The sequence below is a fragment of the Suncus etruscus genome, chromosome 8 (genome assembly GCF_024139225.1).
Source record: "Suncus etruscus isolate mSunEtr1 chromosome 8, mSunEtr1.pri.cur, whole genome shotgun sequence".
Taxonomy (NCBI): domain Eukaryota; kingdom Metazoa; phylum Chordata; class Mammalia; order Eulipotyphla; family Soricidae; genus Suncus; species Suncus etruscus.
In genome coordinates, this window is record NC_064855.1 from 68,225,296 (window position 1) to 68,237,680 (window position 12,385).

The following is a 12,385-nucleotide window of genomic DNA, read 5'->3' on the forward strand; positions in this document are numbered from 1 at the left end:
CTGGGTCAAATCTTAGGCCCGAGCATGCAACAGAGAAGACAGTCCAGAGAGAAATGTTTGCTTCTGTGATATAGCGCCGTTCTTAGTGTGATTTTTCCTTCTTGTTGCAATGGAGTTCTTTCCTTAGAAAGAGTGCACTGCCGCTCTGCTTCGCTATGTGGCCGTGCTCCGCTGGAGCCTCTTTTTGCCCCACTCGCAAGAGTTTCACGCAAGAGGACAGTAGACAGACATAGACAGGTCACACTCACAGTCTTTCACAGCTGAGCCCCACTGGGCCGGTGTACTTTTGCGGATTTTCCCCGCCTGGTGTCACACACAGGGAGCCAGCTTTTGCAAAGGTTAGCCGGTTTTTATGCTCTGAAGTCCCTCCCTGAAAATGGCGTCTGGGCGAGCGAGGTTTCTGGAGGCTCTTTTTGCCCCACTCGCAAGAGTTTCACGCAAGAGGACAGTAGACAGACATAGACAGGTCACACTCACAGTCTTTCACAGCTGAGCCCCACTGGGCCGGTGTACTTTCGCGGATTTTCCCCGCCTGGTGTCACACACAGGGAGCCAGCTTTTGCAAAGGTTAGCCGGTTTTTATGCTCTGAAGTCCCTCCCTGAAAATGGCGTCTGGGCGAGCGAGGTTTCTGGAGGCTCTTTTTGCCCCACTCGCAAGAGTTTCACGCAAGAGGACAGTAGACAGACATAGACAGGTCACACTCACAGTCTTTCACAGCTGAGCCCCACTGGGCCGGTGTACTTTTGCGGATTTTCCCCGCCTGGTGTCACACACAGGGAGCCAGCTTTTGCAAAGGTTAGCCGGTTTTTATGCTCTGAAGTCCCTCCCTCGTGGATGATCTTTTTAACGAGGCATTGAATCCTATTTGCCAGAATTTTGTTGAGGATCTTTGCATCTGCATTCATCAGTGATATTGGTCTGTAATTTTCTTTTTTGGTAGCGTCTCTGTCTGGTTTAGGTATCAAGGTGATGTTGGCTTCATAAAAGCTATTTGGAAGTGTTTCTGTTTGTTCAATTTCATGAAAGAGTCTTGCCAAGATTGGCAGTAGTTCCTCTTGGAAAGTTTGATAGAATTCATTAGTGAATCCATCTGGACCTGGGCTTTTATTTTTCGGCAGACATTTGATTACTGTTTTAATTTCATCAATGGTGATGGGGGTGTTTAGATATGCTATATCCTCTTCCTTCAACCATGGAAGATTATAAGATTCCAAGAATTTATCCATTTCTTCCAGGTTCTCATTTTTAGTGGCGTAGAGTTTTTCAAAGTAGTTTCTGTTTACCCTTTGAATCTCTGTCATATCAGTAGTGATTTCTCCTTTTTCATTCCTGATACGAGTTATCAAGTTTCTCTCTCTCTCTTTCTTTGTTAGGTTTGCCAGTGGTCTATCAATCTTGTTTATTTTTCAAAGAACCAACTTCTGCTTTCGTTGATCTTTCGGATTGTATTTTGAGTTTCCACTTCGTTGATTTCTGCTCTCAGCTTTGTTATTTCCTTCTGTCTTCCTATTCTTGGCTCCTTTTGTTGAGCATTTTCTAGTTCTATTAGCTGTGTCATTAAGCTACTCAGGTAAGCTCCTTCTTCCTTCCTGATGTGTGTTGCAAAGCTATAAATTTTCCTCTCAGTACTGCTTTTGCAGTGTCCCATAAGTTCTGTTAGTTTGTGTCTTTATTGTCATTTGTTTCCAGGAACCTTTTTATTTCCTCCTTGATTTCATCTCGGACCCACTGGTTATTGAGCATGAGGCTGTTTAACTTCCAGGTGTTTAAGTGTTTCTTCTGAGTCCCTTTGGAATTCACAAATAATTTCAGAGCCTTGTGGTCAGCGAAGGTAGTCTGCAAAATTTCTATCCTCTTGATCTTATGGAGGTATGTTCTATGTGCCAGCATGTAATCTATCCTGGAGAACATCCCATGTACATTGGAGAAGAATGTGTATCCAGGTTTCTGGGGATGGAGTGTCCTATATATATCCACTAGGCCTCTTTCTTCCATTTCTCTCCTCAGGTCTAGTATATTCTTGTTGGGTTTCAGTCTGGTTGACCTATCCAGTGTTGACAAAGCCGTGTTAAGGTCCCCCACAATTATTGTGTTGTTGTTGATATTATTTTTCAGATTTGTCAACAGTTGTATTAAATATTTTGCTGGCCCCTCATTCGGTGCATATATGTTTAGGAGAGTTAATTCTTCCTGCTCTACGTACCCCTTGATTAATATAAAATGTCCGTCTTTGTCCCTTACAACCTTCCTGAGTATAAAGTTTGCATTATCTGATATTAGTATGGCCACTCCAGCTTTTTTATGGGTGTTGTTTGCTTGGATACTTTTTCTCCAGCCTTTTATTTTGAATCTATGTTTGTTCTGACTATTTAGGTGCGTTTCTGTAGGCAGCAGAAGGTTGGATTGAGTTTTTTGATCCATTTAGCCACTCTGTGTCTCTTAACTGGTGCATTTAGTCCAATGACGTTGAGAGAAATAATTGTCCTGGGATTTAACTCCATCTTTATTTCAAAATTTGGTGTGTCTTTTGGGTAGTCTTGTCTTAGATTAGGTCTTTCAGTTTTTCTCTTAAGACTGGTTTTGTGTCTGTGAATTTTCTGAGCTGTTTTTTGTCTGTGAAACCATGTATTCTTCTGTCAAACCGGAAAGTGAGTTTTGCTGGTTATAGTATTCTGGGTGAAGCATTCATTTCATTCAGTCTTGTCACAATATCCCACCACTGCTTTCTGGCATTGAGTGTTTCTGGTGACAGGTCTGCTGTAAATCTCAGGGAAGCTTGCTTGAACGTGATTTCCCCTTTTGATCTTGATGTTTTCAGAATTCTGTCTCTATCTGTGGGATTTGTCATTGTGACTAGGATGTGTCTTGGGGTGGTTTTTCTGGGGTCTCTTTTGGTTGGTACTCTTCGGGCATGCAGGATTTGATCACATATATTCTTTAGCTCTGGAAGTTTCTCTTTAATGATGTTCTTGACCATTGATTCTTCCTGGAAATTTTCTTCCTGGGTCTCTGGGACTCCAATGTTTCTTAAGTTGTTTCTGTTGATCTTATCATAGACTTCTATTTTCATCTGTTCCCATTCTTTGACTAATTTTTCCATTGTCTGCTCATTTGCTTTAAGTTTTTTGTCCAATCTCTCCTGCTGTATGGAATTGTTATGTATCTCATCTTCCACAGCACCAAGTCTATTCTCAGCTTCTGATACCCTGTCCCAGAGCTTATCCATTTTGTCATTCACTTCGTTTACTGACTTTTTCAGTCCTGTTAGTTGACATGTTATTTCAGTTTGGAGTTTTGTGATTTCTGTCTTCATATTTTCTTGGTTCTTATTAGTGTTCTGTTCAACTTGATCCATGTTTTCTTGGAGATTGTTGAGCATCTTCCATATTGCTAGTCTAAAGTCCTTATCTGAGAGGTTGATTAGTTGGTTGGTCATTATCTGGTCCTCAGAATTGTCATCTTCATTCTCTATGTCTGATGCTGGCCTGCATTGTTTCCCCATTGTCACACTTGTATTGTGGGTTTTTCTACGTGTTCTGGTGGTTTTCATTGTCTATATGATGCAGGCAGCACACTCCTCTGGCTCCTCCCTTTCTGGATGGGCTGACTTGCCTCTAAGGGAGGGGAGTCCTCCGTGGATAAAGCCTCACACTGGGTCAAATCTTAGGCCCGAGCATGCAACAGAGAAGACAGTCCGGAGAGAAATGTTTGCTTCTGTGATATAGCGCCGTTCTTAGTGTGATTTTTCCTTCTTGTTGCAATGGTGTTCTTTCCTTAGAAAGAGTGCACTGCCGCTCTGCTTCGCTATGTGGCCGTGCTCCGCTGGAGCCTCTTTTTGCCCCATCCTCAAGATTTCCACGCAAGAGGACAGTAGACAGACATAGACAGGTCACACTCACAGTTTTTCACAGTTGGGCCCCACTGGGCCGGTGTACTTTCGCGGATTTTCTCCGCCTGGTGTCACACACAGGGAGCCGGCTTTTGCAAAGCCTTGCCAGTTTTCATGCTCTGTAGATGCTAATTTTTCATTGCTTTTTGTAACCCAGTTTACAACTCATATTCTGGCCTAGGGAGTTCCTAAGTCTCCAATCACATTCTGCTTATCCATAAAGAAGAAAGATATATGAAAAAATGTTTTGATTACAAGTGTGGATATGTGTGTATTTAGCTGAATAATATAAAATTTGAGCTAAAACCAATTAGGAAAGAAAACTGAATATTGTAATATGGTCATTATTTAACTATGTATCTCTGTTCTCAGGGCCATTATGTTTGTGAAATACTTTCCTAAACCACTGGTCACATAATGAAATGCTGAAAAATGAAATGCAGACTTTGATTGGCCTGGATTCGGAGTCTGGCTTTTGGAATATATGCAGGGTAGCTGAAGCTCTGCTATTGCAGGCCAGTGCTCATGGGGAATACATGTGCACAAAGTCCAATGCATAAGGCATAAAATCTTTCCTGGATACTGAGCTAGTTTGTGCTGCTAACCTGTGCACAGGTTTTGAACTCAGTTTGTAGAGATAGGGAGAAAAGGTCACTTACTTATAAAATGTCCCCGACTTCTAGCAGTTCCTAACTCTGTGCTGAAAAGTTGCTTTTCCACCCTATCATTTATGAATAAAAGAAAAGGGTTGAAAAATACAAATTAGTGCCATTGCTAATTTCTTCTTGCTGGATCTGTACTCTAGGTGCTCTTCTTGGTTCTTCATGATATGGAGGATGAAACTCAGAGCCTCACACATGCCAGGCATGTTCTCTCTCACTTAAACTACCTACCAGGCCAGTTCCCTTATTTCGGTGTTAACAGTTGGAGCAGATGCCAACTTTTTGACATGTTGGCAGGAATGGAAGTGGTAGTATTTTGACTGTATTCTAATTACATTTCTCGCTTTGCTTTCAGAATCACCTGGCATGTCCAAGTCACCCTGTCTTCTATAGGACTTGCTTCATGAACTGCTTCCACTGAGACAGCTTTAGTGAATTAAAGTTCCCAAAGAACACAAAGATAATTTATTTCTGGATCGTGGACAGTCTTAAGGTTTGTGCCAATTTTGTCACTTACTTAAGTTATTAATTGGGGGGGACAAAAAAGATATTAATTTTGAGAAACCTTTTAAATTTTATGGTAGTCACACTTATTTGCAATAAGAGTTCTGGAAGTAGATAGCTAGAAATAAAATGAAAGTTGAAGGGCTGGAGGCTTGCCACATATAGGATGTTTGCATTGCAGACAGCCAGCCCCAGGTCAATTCCCAGCATCCCATACATAATCCCTTGAGCACCACCAAGAATAATTCCTGAGTGTAGAGCCAATAGTAAGCCATCAGGAGTAAGCATTTCCAGCCCCCTTCCCACAAAACACACATAAAGGAAACTTTAAGCTGTATTATCAGATAGTATAGCAGATTGGGCAGTTGCTTTGCATGCAGCTGACTATATTCAATCTCTGACACCCCATATTGTCTCCCATACATCCCCAGGAGTGCTTCTTGAATACAAAGGCAGAAGTATGTCTGAGTATCACTAGCAACCCCATCAAAAAGAAAGAAACTTGATCTGGTACCACTTCTCATGATCATTGTGTACTTTGTGGGATAGTACAAGGATATTAGAAATAAAATATTCTCTACATTAGCATTAGATAAATTTTATTTTTACATATTCATAAACTGAATAGATTCAATAAATTATATTATCAAGTGTCTACATATATAATATTTTGCTAAGTGCTTTCAATTTGTGAAGATCTTTTAGACAATATTTTAACATTAAAAATTAAAATATTTATTAGAATCAACTTACAGTGGTACTATGACATTGTGCCTAAAAGGCAGAAGTGTTTTTATTTAGTTCTGTCAGCGAGTTTTTAACTTTCTTCTTTTCAGTAATAGAACAAGATTGTTCTTGTTGTTTCAATGTATGTATATTAGAACCTTGTAAAATTACAATAAAATGGTGCTTATTCAAGGAAAAGGCCTAAAAGCAGAGCTATTGTTTTATTTTAGAAGTATGTGATTTGTTGTTGAAATAATATAGAGTGAAACACTTTTGTTTTTATTTATTTTTTTTTGTCAAAGACCTACCCAAAGGCTAAATACAACCATTATATCCCCTATCGATAGAATAAATAAACAGAAGTGAGGATATGTCCTGGTACATTGAATGGCCAAAAATTCAATGAAGAGAAGAGAAGAAACATAGTCTTTCCCTTAGAATGACACATCTTTTTCCACAGGCACTTATTTCATTTGGTTGGACTTTTATTCTGTCCACTGTGACAAATGTTTTCTCCCCTAATAGCCCTTTACTGTGGGGTTGTTGTTGTTTTTTATTTCTTTTATTTCCACTGAGAAATCAAAGTAGATTTTACTGCAGTACTGGGCTGCATTCCAATTTTCCCACTACACCCTTCATTGTTGGCCCTCATGAATGATTCACTTGGATCTGGGGGCATGAGCGCTATTTGTGGGGAAGAGTACTTGGGAATGTGAGTCTCCATCTTGAACTCTGCAGCTTGTCAGTTTTATAGGATATTGTAATTGTACTGTGTTGAAACCTACTAAGAGTATCTGGAGAAATAGAAATGCTGGAAAAGACTTGATGTTATGTAAATGTCTCCTCTATTCTATAAACTAAACCTTTTTGTACTGTTTGAAATCATTGGGAGTCTGTGTTTCCCAGCTTCCATAATTAGGTATACTTTGTTCCTTTCCAATGTAATAGCCAGACTCACAGTGCCTTTACATTTACTTATTAAGAGGCCCTCGATGTTGTGACTACAGGCTTCTCACTTAGCTCTGACAATATTGAATGTCAGCAGAGTTGAATGAAAGGTAGAACTGATCTTAAGCCCCAGCCTTTAACTCTTGGTGTCACTTTCTCTCCATTCTGTCTCATTGCTATGTTGGGTCTTAATTTTTGTTTTAGTTGTTAAAAAACAGTAAGTGTCATATATAGACATAGTTTTGGAGAATCAGAATTTCTGGAATTTGTTTGTTTAAAGGCTTCACTGCTGTTTGAAAGGGAAACATACATATCGGAAATACTGTATTTTCTGCAATAATAAACTAATGCAGGAAAACAATAGATAGACACCCCTGGGGATTTATGTCCAGGACAGAGTTTGGACCCCAGGGGAAATTATGGAGATTTTGTGATGCATAGATCACAGCCCAGTCATTGAATGGGTAGAAAAAAATATTACTTAAGGAAATATTGAAAGGGCCAGGATAATAGTAACAGTTGTTGAGGTATTTGCCTTGCACATGGCTGACTTGGGTTTGATCCCTGGCATCCCATATGGTCTCCTGAGCCCACTAAGAGTGATTCCTGAGTTGAAGGTCAGGATTAACCCTAAACAGCACCAGGTGGGGCCCCAAAACAAAAAGAAAAAGGAAATGTTGAGTAAAAGGAAAGTAATAGGTACCTGCTCAATAGCCCAGCAGTAGGGCATTTGCTTTGCATGCGGCTGACCTAGGATGAACCTGGGTTTGATTTTTGGCTTCTCATATCATTCCCCCAAGCCAGGAGCTCTTCCTGAGAGCATAGCAAGGAGTAGCCCCTGAGCATCACCCCTGCGGCCCAAAAACCAAAAAAAAAAAAAAAAAAAAAGGTAAGTAACAAAGGATTATTTTTCAGTAACTTTTCACTATTAACCCTTGTTTTGATGCTCTATTTCACAGACCTTGCCAGAATTTGTAGGAAGCTCAAAGAGCTTTTGATTTTGGCTGACAGTATTTCTCCTTTGAACCCCAATAGTCTTTCTCTCAACACCCTATTATCATCCATTATGATTTTTGTCTTCTTACTCCTACATTTTAGCAACTCCTTCTTCATTCTTCATGCATGCATTAAAAGAAAGGAGGAAGTAATTACTTGAAGACTTTCATTCCTCCACATTCTTTCAAGTTGATTAGTGAAATTATAAATTGAAAAACAAATATAAAAATAATTGGGATCAAAGAAAATTTCCCCATAAAAGTTTTGTTAATGCTCTATAAAATATGGTAACATCTATGGAAAGACAACTTCTCCAATATTTTCTTTAGAACTAACATTAAAATATCATAGAATTTCATAGTGTAAAGTCTATTTATTGGAAGAATGTGAAAAGCTCATGACTTAATATTCAGTTCTAAACAGGAGTGTCTTTGTTGTTGCAGTTAATTACACTTAATGTATGTCTTGGAAAAAACCTAAGTTCAGAGTTGAAATGATAATAGACCTTATAAATTCTTTTTTGTTTTCTAGTAAAAGTAGGAATCCTAAGTGGTAATATTTATCATCTATAAAAGAAGCTACATTTCTGGAGACAGAAATATCAAAGACTTCCTTTATCATGATAGGTATTTCATTAGTTGAAGCTTTATGACTGAGTTCCTGAGCCATATTTCTGAAACCTGGTGATTTTCCTTCTCTATCTTCTTTTGTGCATAAGACACCAAGTTATATTTGACTTCTCGAAATTTCTCATTTCCTGAAGTGCACCGCTAGGTCTATAAACATAGGAGGATAAATATTAGCTTTATGAGAACACATTTCTGTATGAGTTGAAAAATAGCATACAATAAAAATACAAGGATATAATATTGAAAATTATAGGTCAATATGCCTTCTTATTATGGGTATATATATATATAATCCTCTTGTGTGAGACTACATTTTGAGGGGAAATTGTGAGCTGCATAATACCACTTGTATCTGTGATCAATTTCCACCCTCATATTTAACACTTTATTCTGGATGAATCTGGCCTCACTAGTGAAAATTTTGAGGTTTAGTTATTACTCTGGTTTTAAAATAAAACTCCTTGGCTTCTTGACTTAAATTCTAAAACTTACATGTGACCTACCACAAAGACTGGCACATATCACAAAGAACAAGAACTATTGATGTTGGAGGGGATATGGAGAAAATGGAACTCTCATTCACTGTTGTGGGAATGCTGTCTAGCCTAGTCTTTATGGAAAACAATATGAAGATTCGTCAAAAAAACTGGAAATTGAGCTCCTATATGATCCAGCTATACCACTCTTAGGGAATATATCTTAGGAATACTAAAATAGAATTCAAAAATCCCTTCCTCGGGGATGGAGAGATAGCATGGAAGTAAGGCATTTGCCTTTCATGCAGAAGGTCATCAGTTCGAGTCTCAGCATCTCAAATGGTCCCCCGAGCCTGTTAGGAACCATTTCTGAGCTTAGAGCCAGGAGTAACCCCTGAGCAATTCCGGCTCCCCCCCCCAAAAAAAAATCCCTTCCTCATACCCAATTCATTGCAGCGCTATTTACAATAGCCAGACTCTGGAAACAACCAAGATGCCCTTCAACAGATAAATGTCTAAAGAAACTGTGGTACATATACACAATGGAATATTATGCAGCCGTCAGGAGAAATGAAGTCATGAAATTTTCCTATACATGGATGTACATGGAATCTATTATGCTGAGTGAAATAAGTCAGAGGGAGAGAGATAGACGCAGAATAGTCTCACTCATCTAAGGGTTTTAAGAAAAATAAAAGACATTTTTGTAGTGGTTCTCAGAGACCATAGAGATGAGGGCAGGAGGGTCCAGCTCACGATATGAAGCTCAGCACAAAGAGTGGTGAGTGCAGTTAGAGAAATAACTATACTGACATTTATCATAACAATGTGAATGAATGAGGGAAGTAGAAAGCCTGCCTCAAATACAGGTGGGTGGTGGGGAGGAGGGAGATTTGGGGCAGTGGTGATGGGAATGTTGCACTGGTGAAGGTGGGTATTCTTTATATGACTGAAACCCAACTACAATCATTTTTGTAATCAAGGTATTTAAATAAAGATATAAAATATTAAAAAATCTTACATGTGATTCAAATCTGCTAAAATATTTAGGGGGTCTCTTTTCTAGCTAGCATTAATCCAACACTAGTGCGTTTGGTAGAGATACATTAGAAAATATTTAGTGGTGATTTTCAAAGAGAAGAAAGTCATGATTTTTTTTATTTTTCAAGGAGCCATGAGTTTTATTTTTTTGGTTGTGATCTTGTCCAGCTAATTAGTACTTTAAATGTGTTAATTGTTCTCAAATCTAGACATTTGTACACATTTTTAGTAGCAGTAACAATTGTCTAATGAAATTGTCTAATGCCATCCCTTGAATCTTAGATTAATACCAGTAAAAAAAAAAAAAAAGTAAAATAACCTTTCAAATAGAGTTAGCTTAAACATATTTTAAAATTAAAAAATTTGGGCCCGGAGAGATAGCACAGCGGCATTTGCCTTGCAAGCAGCCGATCCAGGACCAAAAGTGGTTGGTTCGAATCCCGGTGTCCCATATGGTCCCCCGTGCCTGCCAGGAGCTATTTCTGAGCAGACCGCCAGGAGTAACCCCTGAGCATCGCCGGGTGTGGCCCAAAAACAAAAAACAAAACAAAAAAAAAAACAATAAAATTAAAAAATTTAGCATGATTATGCTCATCTTCATTTTCAACTGGAAATCACTATCCATTTTCCAGATGTACCACTGACTTATCCTTTGAAGGTCAAATTTTTCTTCTACTTTACCTCTGCATTATGTCCCAAGCTAAAGAACAGAAAATAATCAACTTTTTATATTCTTAGTTCAAAATAAAATTGGATCTGCTGTAAGATCATTATTTAATTGCCTGTTATAGCATTTATCTTATAATAATTTTAAATATGTTAATATTTATTGTGAAGTAATTTAATCCTACAAATATAATTAAACTTATTTATCTATGCCCATGGTTTAAAAATAATTTGAGTTTATTCATTTGTCACTTGCCTTTCCTCAGCATTATAATTTTTAGAATTAACTGTTGATATATGGACATCTGGCTCATTTATAGTAGTTGATTATTTTATAGTTTTCCACAAATAAAGTGTGCTTCCCCCCTCATAGTAGACCATACAGGCTCTTGTTTAGTCTTTACAGGCATCTTCTTATATCCATGTCATCACTCAGAGGCACAAATTTAGACATTTCTAAATATATTAGAAGCTAAATGTTTTTGTAATGCCTAGTCACTTCAAAATGTGGAAGCTACCAAAAATTCTCCAATCATATTTGTATTAGTAATTTGTATTAGTCTGTAGAGTTTTTCTTTTTTCTACCTTTACAACTTAAACTTTGTTGAATGAGTTAAGTAATAAATATACCCAGAGTGTTTCATTGCTAAATATTTGTAGAAATTACATAGTCCTTTTACTTGAAGCTAGTTTTATAATCCTAGTTAATATTTCCTGAAGTAGACAATATCCTTTATGAACCCAAGACTGCTGGAACAATCCAGGTGATAGACAGATTTAGTTAGGGGATACTTGAGTTTGCTCCTTCAAGGAAGGTAGATTTTGAGGAGAGAAATGGTGAGCTGTAGTTCTTTTGTTGTTCAGAAAATAGGGCTTATTAGGTCAGAGAAGTTTGGGGACCTCTAGCAAGAACATTTAATTTCAATAGGTTTAATTTCCAGAATTAAAATTGAGTATAAAAATAGTAAAATATTAGAATCACTGAGAGCTTTTATTTATGAGTTGATAAAGTTAAAGGATCTATTTGGGTAGCTAGTTTATTTAAGATGTTTCTACTTAAATTTTTCAAGATTATATATCTTAGACTTTAAAATGTTTCCGAATTACATTCTTGACTTGCTATTTTAAGAGAGTAAAGATTGTTTTGTTTTATGGTAGTCCATATATACATATATTTTAGGATATCTTACATATATTATTTTATCTATATTTATGGGCCGAGGCACATAACATCACTAAATAACAAATGCAGCACTAGAACATTCACATCTTAAAGCAATTATTTCTGAACTTGACAAAGTCCTTCCCTGACCAAGTTTAATTATTAATTATCTTCAATACATTGTGTATTGTTACATGGCAAATGATCTTGTCACTTGAAAAACGCAAATTTCTCTATAAAGAAGTTGATAACTCTTGAGAGTTTTATTTAGTTTTCCTTGGAAATAATGTTATAGTCTTTTTTGAATGTTGAGTTACAGGATGTTTACCTTAATCTTTATTTTTGTTATATTTAATGAAATCTACTAAACTTTGTGCCAGGTTCACTTCTAGCAGTCTATTTTCACTGACTAATTCTTTAGGAAATAGAACTTCCTTCAATAATTCTTGCAGTTATTACCTAAGACCAATCCACTGGGCATTACCATAATACTCAGGAATTTGTGTCTGTGTGATTCGGTAAAGAAGTGCATTTGTCTTACTTCACCTATGTTTTTTCATATAATTTGTTCTAGTAGTACTACTATTTATTTCCAATATAATTATTTTTGCCATATTCTAACAAAATCGATTATTTTTATCAATAACAGGATAAATATAGGTCTTTAGTTATCACTGTTTTCTTT

At 37.3% G+C, this 12,385-nt stretch overlaps 1 protein-coding gene across 1 annotated transcript in view; it reads left to right on the forward strand.

Moving 5' to 3' along the window:
• The window catches only part of ENOX1 (ecto-NOX disulfide-thiol exchanger 1), a 440,285-nt gene that overhangs the window by 79,094 nt on the left and 348,806 nt on the right, over positions 1-12,385 (forward strand). Inside the window, exon 2 of the mRNA XM_049778780.1 lies at positions 4,908-5,045. The gene's annotated coding sequence lies outside the window, so the exon portion shown is untranslated. The remainder of the gene's footprint in view (positions 1-4,907; positions 5,046-12,385) is intronic.